The sequence below is a fragment of the Rhinoderma darwinii genome, chromosome 9 (assembly GCF_050947455.1).
Source record: "Rhinoderma darwinii isolate aRhiDar2 chromosome 9, aRhiDar2.hap1, whole genome shotgun sequence".
Taxonomy (NCBI): domain Eukaryota; kingdom Metazoa; phylum Chordata; class Amphibia; order Anura; family Rhinodermatidae; genus Rhinoderma; species Rhinoderma darwinii.
Window position 1 is genome coordinate 46,374,235 of NC_134695.1, and position 15,006 is coordinate 46,389,240.

At 45.0% G+C, this 15,006-nt stretch overlaps 1 protein-coding gene across 4 annotated transcripts in view; it reads left to right on the forward strand.

Moving 5' to 3' along the window:
* TSPAN4 (tetraspanin 4) overlaps positions 1–15,006 on the forward strand; it is a 446,081-nt gene that overhangs the window by 347,632 nt on the left and 83,443 nt on the right. The gene's annotated exons all lie outside the window — the stretch shown is intronic.

Consider the following 15,006-nt stretch of genomic DNA (forward strand, 5'->3'; position numbering starts at 1 on the left):
AACCTGTGGCTCTCCAGCTATAAATATGAAACCATAACTCCCAACATGCACTTACAGCTGCAGGCTTTGTGGATTTGCGACAGCTAGGGAGTCACAGATTGGAAACCACTGTTCTATTGTGTTCTGTTCCATAGATTCCAGCCTGCACCATAAGATTTTGCTTCAGATTGCTTTAAAGGGGTTTTCCCCATGAAGGACATTTATCACAATTGCTTGGCTGTTTCCGTCAACCCCATAGACATTGAATAGAGTGACCGGGCACATGCGTGACCTCCGCGCCATTCAGTTTCCTCTAATCTGCGGTTCTCCACACTAGTGATCGGCGGGAATCTCAGCCATGGGGGTCAAATGTCCTTCATTTGACAACCCCTGTAAGGTCAGACATATTTTTTGTGTGTTTTTACGTCTGAAGTCAATGGAAGGAAAAAAAACCAGGGACACAGCATTGAGCCATTTAACAAAAAAACCAACAAAGGATAAAAAAACACAAAGGTGCAGATTTATCACTATATTTTCTGACTTCCTTCTGCCACTTTTCTAATGAGAACAGCGCCAGTTCCGTGTGCACCCTATTGAAGGATATGGCACACCATTGCACTGGGAGGGGGGGGGGGGGGGGGTTTAACACCATTGAGATGGTGCACCAGTTTTAAATCTTTCCCATTGTGCATGAATACATTAAGCGAAAGAAGATTCTCTGCACATTTGTATGAAGTATTTTATACTTAATATATTGAACCTTGCAATCACACAGCCTACCTCTAACTCACATGTGGCCTTATCCTGTCTGCGATCCAGACGTCTAGTCAGGTGGGAAGTTTTTTTATATACTGTAGTATCCTATACTGTCTATGCAAGAAAGAGACTTCATTATGTAGGTTTTTTTACTCCATGGTCTGCAAACACAGGCATAATGGGACCTGTAGTATCGGAGCAGAGATGTCAATCACAGATCAGTCACGCCCACATTGAAGTGCTCAGAAGTGTAAGCAATAGGGCAAACACATCAGTGACCAGTACAGAATCAGTATTTTCTTTTATTTCAAATACTCCCTTGTCCTTAAAGGGAACCTGTCACCAGCATTTCACCTATTAAACCAGCAATATCTGGTGGTAGTGGGTGAAAAATCATTTCTATATAACCTATAATTGTAGTCTTAGTCGGCTCTATAGCTTTAGTATTCAGTTTTTTAGTGTTCCCACACCGTATGCAAATGAGCATAAAAGAGTCATATCTTCGTTTGAAAAGAGTCAAATCTTTACCCCGCCTCCATACTTTTGATTGACAGGTCCTCGCCTTCACCCAGCACACAAAATCCCACCCTTGTGCATTGATGTTCTCTTCTGGTGTGTGCGCACAAAGGGACACCGGATTATTACGATAAAAAGCGTGAAATGTTTGCAGGCCGTTATTTACAGTCGGAGGAGGAGTTAAAGAGAGGGGATAACGGCAATGAACATTTGATAGCAGCGGCCAGTGAGGGATAAGTAAAGTTCAATAGGTGAAATGCTGGTGACAGGTTCCCTTTAAATAGATTGTTAAAGCTACAAACTGCAAACCGCGCCCAACATTCAATATGTTTTAGAGGTTGTGTTTTTAAGATCTCATATATGTATTAGATATGTATACAAGTGCAGAAGCAAACACACAGTACACAGTGGTGCCCAATCCCAATTCCTGGTGGGCATAGAATACACCAGTAATATTATGGCTAGTGCATAGTATACACCATTGGTGTTGTGGCCTATTGCACTTTATAAGTTATTATATTCAGAGCCTTGTGACATACTAATGCTGTGTGCCTATAGGTAACTTTTTAATAGTCCACAGTGTATTAAAAGGGGATTTCTTTAGGATAAGTCATCAATGTTTGATTAGTGGGGTCTGACCCTCAGAACCCCGCCGATCACCAGAATGAAGGAGCCGTCCAGCTATCCATACAGACAAGCCACAGTGCCTGTGTAAAAAATAAAGGGGTCATGGGCAGTAATGCCATCAATGTTTGAGTCCCGGGAAACCTCTTTAAATGCCACACAGTATTAAAAAGTGATGCACTTTATCTACTGCATATCAAAATCGTTTACAAACTTTCTTACATAGGCGCACTCCGTATATATATAAAGCAAATGTTTCATGGGAAATCCTGTCTGTAGTCAATTACAAAGCAGTGATCCATGCACTTGACTGTGTAGTCTCTGTGGGATCGCAGCCTTGGTGAAAACATTCAGTTTTCTCATGCTCACTAACATTTGCCAAGAAATACCTACAGATATTTTGCCATCAATAGTAATGAAGTCTGGGTCACAGACTTTGTAGAAGCATCTTCACAGTGATTCACACATCGACACCCCTGCTCGACATCACAAAGGCAGGGCCGCCATCAGGGGGGTATTAGGGGTAGTGGTGTGAGGGGCCCGGCCAAAACTAATTGAAAGGGGGGCCCGGCAACTGCCTCGACATTCTTTTGGTAGGAAAAAACGGGCCCCTGCAATGGGGCCCGTTTTTTTCACCATAAGAATGTCGTGAGCTGCTGCTGCTGCGGGCCCCCTCCCCTCGTCATGGGGGGCCGTCAAACCGTCCGCCCGCGCGCGCACCCGATCGCGCGCACAATGAAACTGCCGCGCGTGCGCACTCGCGAGCGCATCCACGAACGCCCGCACTGGAGACCGCCCGCGCGCGCACCCGCGATCGACCGCGCGCGCACCCGCGACCGGCCGCCCGCGCACCCGCGAACGAAGCGCGCGCAGCCGCGGACCCACATGGACAAAACTTACCTGGAGCCTGGCTGGAGGTGAAGGACTGGACGTCTGGACCGAAGACCTCCCCTGGAAGACATCGCCGGAAGAGGACTGGAGTGGGAGCAGCTCTTCTGACAGTGAGTAAATTATCTCAAAGTGCTGTTTATGTATGGCCCTGTTTACACAGTATTTTGCAGGCAAAAAAAAATCTGCCTCAAAATTCCTTAAAGAATTTTGAGGCAGATTTTGCCCTGCCCACACTATCTTGCTGCGTTTTTTTGCTGCGTTTTTTGCTCGCGGCGATTGAGGACAGCAGACAAAAAACGCAGCGAAAAATGCATTTTCTGCCTCCCATTGATTTAGATGGGAGGTCAGAGGCGGAACCGCGGCAAGAAAGGACGTGCTGCTTTTTCTTTTTTCCGCGACTGGCTCCCATTGATTTCAGATTAAATCAATGGGAGGCGGTTTTGGAAGTTGTTTGGTGCTGATTCTGACGCAGTGTCCGAGTCAATATCAAGGCCCAAAAACTCTGCGAACTGGGCCTTATTGTTAGGGCTTATTCAGACGAATGTGTAATACGTCCGTGCAACGTGCGTGATTTTCACGCGCCTCGCACGGACCTATGTTACTCTATGGTGCCGTGCGGACTGTCAGTGATTTTCACGCAGCGTGTGTCCGTGTGTCCGCTGCGTAAAACTCACGACATGTCCTATATTGGTGCATTGTTCGCGCATCACGCACCCATTGAAGTCAATGGATGGGTGAAAATCACGCCCAGCACTTCCGCAGCCGTATAAACTATGAATGAAATTAGAAAAGCACCACGTGCTACAAACATACAAACAGAGTGTCATAATGATGGCGGCTGCGCGAAAATCACGCAGCCACGCATCATACGCTGCTGACACACGGAGCTGTTATGGACCTTTTGCATGCGCAAAACGCCACGTTTTTTGCGCGTGCAAAAAGCACACGCTTGTGTAAATCCGGCCTTAGGGTAGGAACACACTAGGCATGAGCACTGCGGATTTTATGCAACACATTTTATTGTGGATAATCCGTAGCGTATTACAGTCGCAGCAGAGGGGGTCAGATATGAACAAATCTCATCCACACGCTGCAAAAAAAATGGACCTGCAGTGTGGCTTTGGCTTTTTAAGTCGCATGTCAATGTATTCTGTGGAATCGCTGCTCCTCTGTTGCGGAAATGCTGCGGTTCTGCCGCAAAAATCACACAAGAGAAGAAAAAAAAGGTACTTTTTTAAATTGATAAAGTTTAGACTTGCCCCGGCCGTAGTCCTGGTGACGCGATCCTCTATTCTTAGCGCAGCCCGGCCTCCTGTCATGACGTTTCATCCCATGTGACTGCTGCAGCGGTCACATGGTCTACAGCGTCATCCCAGGAGGCGGGGCTACGTTCAGAAGAGAGAGATGCGGCACCAGGACTACGGCCCTGGCAAGTCTAAACTTTTTTTTCCCTGCAGGATTCCCGCAGCGGACATGCCTCACGAAACCTGCGCCGCTATTTGGTGCGGTTTTGCTGGCAGAATTCCCTGCGGCTCCCGGGATACACAGAATACATTGACATGCGACTTAAAAAGCCAAAAAGCCACACTGCAGGTCCATTTTTTTTGCAGCGTGTGGATGAGATTTGTTCTAATCTCATCCCCTCTGCTGCGACTGTGATACGCTGCGGATTTTCCACAATAAAATGTGTTGCATAAAATCCGCAGTGTTCATGCCTAGTGTGTTCCTACCCTAAGGCCGGATTTACACAAGCGTGTGCTTTTTGCGCGCGCAAAAACGTGGCGTTTTGCGCTTGCAAAAGGTCCATAACAGCTCCGTGTGTCAGCAGCGTATGATGCGCGGCTGTGTGATTTTCGCGCAGCCGCCATCATTATGACACTATGTTTGTAGCACGTGGTGCTTTTCTGTTTTCATTCATAGTTTATACGGCTGCGGAAGTGCTGGGCGTGATTTTCACCCACCCATTGACTTCAATGGGTGCGTGATGCGCGAACAATGCACAAATATCGGACATGTCGTGAGTTTTACGCAGCGGACTCGCGCTGCGTGAAAATCACTGACAGTCTGCACGGCCCCATAGAGTAACATAGGTCCGTGCCAGGCGCGTGAAAATCACACACGTTTCACGGACGTATTACACGTTCGTCTGAATAAGCCCTAACAATAAGGCCCAGTTCACAGAGTTTTTGGGCCTTGATATTGACTCGGACACTGCGTCAGAATCAGCACCAAAAAACTTCCAAAACCGCCTCCCATTGATTTAATCTGAAATCAATGGGAGCCAGTCGCGGAAAAAAGAAAAAGCAGCACATCCTTTCTTGCCGCGGTTCTGCCTCTGACCTGCCATCTAAATCAATGGGAGGCAGAAAATGCATTTTTCGCTGCGTTTTCTGTCTGCTGTCCTCAATCGCCGCAGGCAAAAAACGCGGCAAGATAGTGTGGGCAGGTCAAAATCTGCCTCAAAATTCGGTGCGCGCTTCCAGGCGGTCGCCGGTGCGCATGCGCGGGAGTTTGCGTGGTGCGCGTGATCGGTCGCACGGGCGGCGGTGTTTGACGGCCCCCATGCTACCCAGGGCCGCCATCAGGGGGGGTATTAGGGGTACTGATGTGAGAAGCCCGGCCAAACCTAATTGAAAGGGGGGCCCGCAGCTCATGACATTCTTTTGGTGAAAAAAACGGGCCCCATTGCAGGGGCCTGTTTTTTTTCTACCAAAGGCAAGTCGCGGCAGTTTGCCGGGCCCCCCTTTCAATTAGGTTTGGCCGGGCCTCTCACATCAGTACCCCTAATACCCCCCCTGATGGCGGCCCTGCACAAAGGTCCTAGAGTCGTACAGTATTACAATTGCTTCTCTATGACAGCTGTCGGACTGGCTGCATGTGGCCCATATAAAGCCATTTTGGGGGAGGGGGTTAGTGGGGGGTCTTTTTCATGCCACTGTATTTCCATGTACTGGCTTTTAGTCACCTGTTTGCTACCTATACTCACTCACTTATTTTCTTGCGCATCTTATGATCATCTCATAGTGAGCTGCGTTCTATGGGACAGTGGTTTGTCCATTAAGTTTGTAAGCTGTTCCTCTGAATATTTTGTGATCACAACTTATCAACTTCTTTAGCATAAATTTATACAATAATACAATACATATTTCTTGCACTGTTAGTGCTGAGGTAAATAAACACCTATTATTTGAATTGGAAAGCCCCTTTATAGCTTCTCTGCCAGACAGACCAGACGTTTTCCCCTGGAAACTTTCAAAGCACTGGAGGGGGAGTGTTATTTCTGGTGACAGTTCACGACCGGGCTAGTTTGAGTCTTCAGGACCAGACCCCATTTAGCAGGGGCGTAACTAGGAAAAACTGGGACCCATAGCAAACTTTTGACTGGGCCCCCCCTAGGTGCCACACGCAGCCCGCCTTATAGATAGTGCCCCCTGTAGACTGTGCCATACAGCCCCCCTGTAGACAGTGCTATACAGCCCCCCCTGTAGACAGTGTCACACCAGTTGTAGATAGCGCCCCCACCTTGTAGATATTGCCATACAGCCCCCTCTGTAGATAGCGCCATACAGCTTCCACTGTTTATAGTGCTACACAGCCCCCCTTGTATGTAGTGTCACATAGCCCCCCTTAGTAGATAGTGCCACACACAGAACCCTGTAGATTGCACCACAGCCCTCCCCCTTGTAAATAGTGCCATACAGTGCCCCTAGTAGATAGTGCCACATAGCCCCTTGTATATAGTGCCACACAGCCCCCCTTGTATAGTGCCACACTGCCCCCCTCTTGTATATAGTGCCACCCTCTCCGTCCCCTTGTATATAGTGTCACCCTGCTCCCCCCTTGTATATAGTGCCAGCCTGCTCCCCCTTGTATATAGTGCAATCCTGCTCCCCCCTTGTATATAGTGCCACCCTGCTCCCCCACTTGTATATAGTGCCACCCTCTTCCCCCCTTGTATATAGTGCCACCCTGCTCCCCCTTGTATATAATGCCACCCTGCTCCCCCTTGAATATAGTGCCATCTTGCTCACCCCTTGTATATAGTGCCACCCTGCTCCCCCCTTGTATATAGTGCCACACAGCCTGCCCCCAAAAAAATATATATTGTACTTACCTTGCCCCGTTCCCGCAACAGACGGAGAGCTGCACAGGCTCCGGTCGGGACACATGTGCAGACCAGCGTGATGCAGTGACGTCATCACGCCGGCCTGCGCAGGGAGTCTTCCCATCACCTTATAGGCTGCAGGCCTAAAGTGGCCTGCAGCCTCAGGGCTGATTTTAGCTTTTCTGCTGCCTGAGGTGAAAATTGAAATGGCGCACCTCAGATTTTGATTGACAGCCCCCTGGCTGTTCTACATCACTACCAGCCTCAAACTTTTTTGGATGCTCCATTGCCTTGTACTCCCCTGGCAAGCGCGGTGCAGCGATGAAGCTGGACAGAGTACACGTCGCTGCATGGTGCGTGCCCAAGTAGTACAAGGCAATGGCGAATCCGAGAAAGTTGTATCAGCCAGGGGGATGTCAATCAAACATGGAAAGGTGGGTTTGGAGGCAGGACGATGTGACTCTTCAGGATAGCGGCACCACCCCATGACCCTTTAATGAGTATAGTGTGCACCGTTTTAAAAGTTGATTTTATAGATTTTGCAGCATTTGAAAAAAAACATACATTATGAAATATTGTCAGGTGATGTATTACCTCATTGTGGAAATTCAAGAGGTTAAAACTACCAGACAGGTTCCCATTAAATATACAATGAATTGAAAACAATTCTATCTGCCTGTAATTTTGTTGTTATAAATATATCCTACATAATTACAGCATCAAAACCAAGCTCTGACATATACGGCTCCAGAACCAAGCTCAATACATATATACAGCACCAGAACAAAGCTCATACATATATACAGCACCAGAACAAAGCTCATACATATATACAGCACCAGAACAAAGCTCATACATATATACAGCACCAGAACAAAGCTCAGTACATAAATACAGCACCAGAACCAACCTCAGCACATAAATACAGCCACTAGAACCAAGCTCCGACATATATACAGTACCAGAACAAAGCTCAATAACAGGGGCCAGTGTATTTTATGACATAGGACCTAGTTACTATAGTAAGTTTCTATAGACGCGGTGCGCGGGCCGCGGCCTGGTCACTATCACGACTGCTGCCCGGTCGGAATTGCGACCTCCAGGGCACTGGGCCAAAGATCCGGGACTTGGGCCCTGGAGGGCCAGTGCCAGCAACGCCACTGAATGCTACTCAGTTTTATTTAAAAAAAAAACAAAAAACTTTACATACTCCCATGACGTCATCGCGCTGCTAGTGTCGTTAAAGGTCGCTAATTGGCAGGGGAAGTCATTTTGCCCTGCCAATCAGCGTCATTGTAAGGCGCTGAGTGGTCGGGCACGGAACATGCTCAGCCAATCAGTTCTAAGTGAATGTGGCTGTTGCTAGTACTGGGGCTAGCGATGGCACCAGGCATTAGTGGGCCCTTGCCGCCCGGCCCATAAATGTTAGAGGCTGGGCAGCGTGGGCCCCGTAGTGGCATCGCTACTGCTGTAGCAGGAATAACGGCTGCAAGCGACGCCTTCGGGCATGGGGTGCCACAAGTCGGCGGGCAGCAGAGGCCCACTCATGCCGCTACAGCTGCTACAGCGGTAGTTACGCCACAGCCATTTTGAGCACGCATTAGTTAAACGGCTATAACTTTATCTGTTGGGCCAGCGACGTGATTTTAGCAATGTTTTTTTCATACACAATGCAGTTTTCTTTTTTCATCATTTTAGACACATTGTTTTTGCTATTTTAGAATTTTTAGTCTTATACTTTGAAAAATAATAGTCAAAAAAAATATGCTTTTTTTACTTTTCAGCTATTATTTTTCTGGTAATAATATAGTTTTACCCTAAAATAGACTTTTTTTTTGTGATCGTCCTTGTCTATTGTAAATTTTGATATATTACACGTCTATTTTAGGGTAATTGGGTCAGGGCCAGCATAACGACAATGATTGGCGTGGGGAACGTTTTTTTAAATGGGTAATTTATGTGTATTTATTAATAAGTTTATTTGCACTTTATTTTAATTTCATTTCTTTATTATGAGGGCTTATTGGGGGACTTTATATTTTGTTTTTTTCTCTATTACACCATGTTTTTCCCCTGTAACCGGGGCTGCACCAAGCCCTCTTAGGCTATGTTCACACGCACTAATTACGTCTGTAATGGACGGACGTATTTCGGCCGCAAGTCCCGGACCGAACACAGTGCAGGGAGCCGGGCTCCTAGTATCATAGTTATGTACGACGCTAGGAGTCCCTGCCTCTCTGCAGGACAACTGTCCCGTACTGTAATCATGATTACAGTACGGGACAGAAGTTCCACGGAGAGGCAGGGACTCCTAGCGTCGTACATAACTATGATACCAGGAGCCCGGCTCCCTGCACTGAGTTCGGTACGGGACTTGCGGCCGAAATACGTCCGTCCATTACTGACGTAATTAGTGCGTGTGCACATACCCTTATACTGACTATTGTCACTGATAAGGCTGTTCTGGGTCTAGTTAGATCCAGCAGCTGTCTCTGACTAAGGGCATCCTGGCGATCATGTGACTAGTTAATTAGGGGAAATGAAGCACAACATGCTACCCATTAAAATCAATGGATTGTCCATGTAAAGGTCCTTATACAAAATTGTCCAGTGCAACGAGCGCCGATCAACGAGACCGCTCGTTGATCAGTTCTCGTTTGTTCCAGACTCAAGGAGCTAGTATGGGGGCGAGCGCTCGTTACTCCTATCGCTCGTCCCCATACATTATTATCATGTTGGCAGAGCGTCTTCCTGTTTTCAAATACGATAATACTTTACTTTTTTTAAACTATATGATCAGCAGATGAACGAGCGTTTGCTCGTTCATCTGCTGATCGCTGCCCTGTTCACACAAGTCAATAATCGGCTATGAGCGTTCCAGAACAAGAGATACACTTTGTAGCTGCTATCCACTCCGGTTAAAGGGGTTTTCCCAGAATTAGAAATGATCATCTACCCACAGGATAGGTGATCATTTTATGATCACTGGGGGCCCCACCGATCGTGAAAATGGGAGTCCAGAAACCCCAGATCCTTCTCACTGAGTTTGAATGGAGCATCAATCGAGCGTGCGCCCACTGTTCCATTTAATGTTTATGTGAAAGACGGAAATTGCTGAGTGGTGTACTCTGCTGTTTCTGTAATCCCTATAGACTTTAAATTGAGCGGCAGCACGCATGCTCGACTGGCGATCGATCCATTCAATGTCCTCACTGCGGCCGAGCAGTGAGGAAGAACGGGGGATTCGGTGCCCCATTCTTACGATCAGTGGTATCCCCCAGCGATCAGAAAATTCTTACCTATCCTGTGATCATTTATATTTCTGGGAAAACTACTTTAATTGATAAAGGTTATGAATCAGAGAACCCCATCTAATAACCGAAAGAGTAATTAAAAGAGGGGTATTTAAACCAAAAACCTCCTAACAAGTGAAGCAATATTTTCCGTAGTCACCTTTTAGCTGATTGCTGCGATAATGCTGAGATGAAGGTTAAATCCTGTTATTATTACTATACATTGCAACCAGTATTTATAGACATCTGTGTGGTGCAATTATACGGTGATAATAACCAACCGGGCACTTACTTGAAAGGTGTCAGATAATGCAGCAAATTAAAATGCAATTGTTTGTAATTAACAGAAATTAATAAAACTGCAAATATCACAGAGATTATTATAAAACTATTTATTTAGGGGAAATGATTTTATTACCACCCGTGTTCATTACCCTCAGATGAATTTTTCCATCTCTATAATGTCCTTGTTAACTCCTCACAGGATGATTTGTTATTGTCCTGTAAATAAATCCGAGGAGCTATAAACGACTAAGTAGCGATCTCTTGGTACACATAAGTCTATACCAAAGTGGCATGCTGACATTATTATAAAAACAAAAACAAACAAACAGTGTAACAATTATGGCAGTATAGTACCAAAAATTGACAACTGAATGGACTATAAGGCCCTGTTCACACAGAGTTTTTTTGCAGGCAGAAAGGGAATTTTGAGGCATATTTTGACCTGTCTGCAGTTTCCTGCTGCAATCTTTGCAGCGTTTTTCACTCGCGGCCATTGAGCGCAGTGGGCACAAAACGCTGCAAAAAAACGCTTTCGCTGCCTCCTATTGATTTCAATGGGAGGTCAGAGGCGTAACCATAGCAACAAAGAACATGGCGCTTTTTTTCTACTGCGAGCGGCTAAAACCTGCCGTGGGAAAAAAGTCGGCTCCGCCTCCCATTGAAATCAATGGGAGGCGGTTTCGGACGTTTTTGGCACTGATTCCAACCCAGTTTCCGCATCAAAATTAGTATTAAAAAAACTCAGTGTGAACTGGGCCTTAGGCTGATCAAAGCGGATTTTACCCTTTGCAATTCAAAGGGTGAGATTCGCGTCAAATCAGCAATGTGTTAATTCCGCCTACGGATGTATTCGCTTGTGCAGCCAAAACCAGGAATGGATTCAAATAAGAGCAGTAGTATCTGTCCTTTTATACGTTCTCTCCCTTTATGATCTACACCTGGTTTTGGCTTCAAAAATTGCATAAAAACCTGAACAAAACCTACACATGTGAATACGCTCTGATTCCAGTGTCAATGTCACTTACTGTTTTTGATGTGTGAACATGAGCGTCTGTATGTCAAATATCAAAGGAAGAAAGGAAGATGATCACAGCACCGGAGAGAATATTTGATGTAATATGATGGGTGCAACCGTGCAAGCCTTTACAGGAACCTTTGCATATGATCCAAGGTTCCACAAATGGAAACAACAATTTTCAAGGAACAAGACAGCACATCCAAAAATAGGATGCATTTGTGCGTAAATAAAATTCCTATTTTTGGATGTGCTGCCTTGTTCCTTAAAAAATATTAAAGGAAGTCCTGGTGTAGTGCAGAAGATAAGCGCAAGTTGGGTGCATCTGTTACTGGAATGGCGGCACCTGTGGAAGACACTCTAGGGGATGTTTTTGGCAGAAACTTCAAGGGGCACACTGTTTGGAACATTGGGGGGAATTTATCAACTTTTCTATGCCAGTCTTCTAGCGTAAAAAAATCACAAATGCATCAAAAGTTACAATTTGTGCCCAAAAATTGCTACTTTTAATGCATTTACGCTATCCACAACACTTTTTTGAAAAGTGGGTGTTGCTTAGCAAAAGGTGGTGGGGCCTGCCGTGGACTGACCAATTTACTATAATTTACACCAGAAACTAGTGGAAATCGAAGCCAGCTCGTAGCGGTCATGGACTTATTTTTCAGGAACACGAACAGCCTGACAAGGGCCTCCTATAAAGTAACTATAGATATCTTTATATTAAGACTGGCATATGAAATGCCAATCTTAATAAATCTCTCCCCAATAAAGACAACAAAAAAATTTGGTTTTGCCTGTTTTTTATTCCTGGGGATGATGGTTTCCATTTAAGAAATTTTCGAAGATACGTTTGTATACATGTCGGAAAGAATGGACATTGCGTTTTGGTGTTTCCTAGGCAATAAACAGTTGCGGAGCGAATTCTTATATGAATATTCCCAGTAACTCGGCATCTTTGCAATATATTTTGAAGCACTTTCATGCAACATAATTGGTCAAGTTTACAAAATCTTCAATTCTGTGGCCTTCTAGAAAATCAAATCAGGGCCAGACTTCCCTGTTTTAAATCGAGTCAAGGACATGACCGTTAATGGTTTATTGCTGCCGCTTTGACCGAAGGCCTAAGTCATCAATTATGTAGTGAAGGTGTAAATCTTCCCAGGTTACTGTAAGTCCCCGGAGAGTCGTCTCTCCTACTTACTGCGCTATGATCACCAGTCTACCATTATTCTTCAGTCGTGTAGTCATCCTGTATCATATTTATTAACGCTGTAATTCTTAAGAGCTTCTTCCCCTGTACTTCTGATAAAACTGATTACACAGTGCGTGCTTCACCAATGTGCCAATAGAGTTTGAAGTAATGGTGGCACTGCAGTGGGTGACCTGTTAGTATACCCACTATGCACTCAAAAACCTATGAGTTCCATTCATATCACACCTAGATACAAAATATAAATGAGCAGTTTCTAATTATAGACTGTTTAGTAACTTGAACAATATCAGCTGGTGGGGCATGTAGCCCGGGTGCTGGGTGCCCGCAGGGGCCCCAACAAGTCACTCCGTCTTGGCCTGGGTTTTTAGATACAGGGGTATGGAAGCATACTGAATCTTTGCCCAGGGTTAAGCGTAGCTTTAACTCTGGACTGTCATAAAACATCTGTGTGCTAGGTCTGACCTGGGGTACATGTTCTCCATATGTAAGAAAAAAAATCCGTATTTAAACTCTGCTAAATATGTCGCAGAGCGTCGAATAACAAGCGACTTTCCAAAACTCAAAGAGGTTTTCTGCATAGTCGTGCCTGCTCATTGAGTCTCAATAATGACATCCCATTATGTGATCAGAAATTCTGCATTTGACCTGTCGGAGCATAAATGGTTATTTTGCTATAATCCATAAAAGATTTATGGTCGGGGAGTATATGGAGGATGACCTGTAGGAGGGACCTCTGATCAGCATTTACCACACGGCTCTCATTACCATACAAATTACGTTTGGGTATTCTCCCATTAATAAATCTCCATATATTTTTCAGACGTGGGCTATAATTATTAGTGTGGCTGGTTCAACGTGCTTAGCTGGTAAAGAGCAAGAAGTCGCATGATGCATACCTGCATCGAAAGGAGAAAATGTTGTAGGGTGACAACAACCCACTGGCGAGATACCTGAAAAGAAAAATAACCCTGCCAAATTATAATGTATATTACTTTATAGGGGCTGCAGATATTTACATATGACAATAATGATATTATTACATGTGACAATATGCAAACTGCAGTTAAAGCTGAAGACGAAGTTCCAGAATACAAGATATGAGAAGAAAAATAATAGCTTATTTATCAGAACTTATGTAGTATTCCAGGTGCTCTGGTAGGTCAGACTTTTCATGGGGAAATTGATGTGGATTTTGATTTTACCCCACACAATGTCCCTATGACAAAGCTGATTAAAACAAGGCTGTAAGTGTTATCGAAGGGGATCTCAGAGAAGAAGTTTTAAAGACATCAGCCATGTGACACTAGATGGCCTTTATATGTCTCTCCTTGACAGTCCCATATTTTGGCTATGTTGACCTTGAAGCAGGCAAAGCAGTGTGCCATATTAAATGTTTATACCCATCTAAGACGTTTATGGCATATACACGGGATATGTAATTCTTAAGAGATTGTAATAACTCTGTCGCCTCACCCAGGCGTGATGGGAGTCGGGGAGATTCTCATTCTCGACATGTATGTCCAAGATCTAGTACTCACATATATCTGACATTTATGGCATATCCCATGGAATAACCCTTTACAGGGGTAGAAATCCAAAGAAAGTTTATTTTCCAGCTCCCGACCCGCCATAATCATTATATGAATAAAATAGTAAAGGGAGGAAACCTCCAGCTCACCAGCTTGTTGCGTCTCCTGACTCCTCACTCGGATCTCCGCTACGGCTGGCGGCAATTGCAATGGAGAAAAAGTAGAATGATCCAGCGCTGAGTCCAGTCAGTAATTTAAAAAGGAATCGATGTTCCCATCTTTATTGGGGTGAATGTATAAAATGATGTAGAGACGCAATCCCAAAGAATAGTGAGTAGGCAGTAGTGCCCTAGCCTACGCGTTTCGAGCAGCTCCTGTGCTCTTAATCATGGCAAAGAAATGCTCTTTGCCATGATTAAGAGCACAGGAGCTGCTCGAAACGCGTAGGCTAGGGCACTACTGCCTACTCACTATTCTTTGGGATTGCGTCTCTACATCATTTTATACATTCACCCCAATAAAGATGGGAACATCGATTCCTTTTTAAATTACTGACTGGACTCAGCGCTGGATCATTCTACTTTTTCTCCATTATATGAATTGTACTGACCACGTTTGCTTGGCTAAATCTCCAGGATATAATATATAGTATACAAGAAGGTTGTGCTATATAGCTTGATAATGAGTGCAGTACAGAGTGTATATGGCCATTGGTTTGTATATTTACTGATGAAATGTACAGCGAACATGCACCCAACTACCAAACATGTACTTTTATATGGACAAAATATACATTTGTT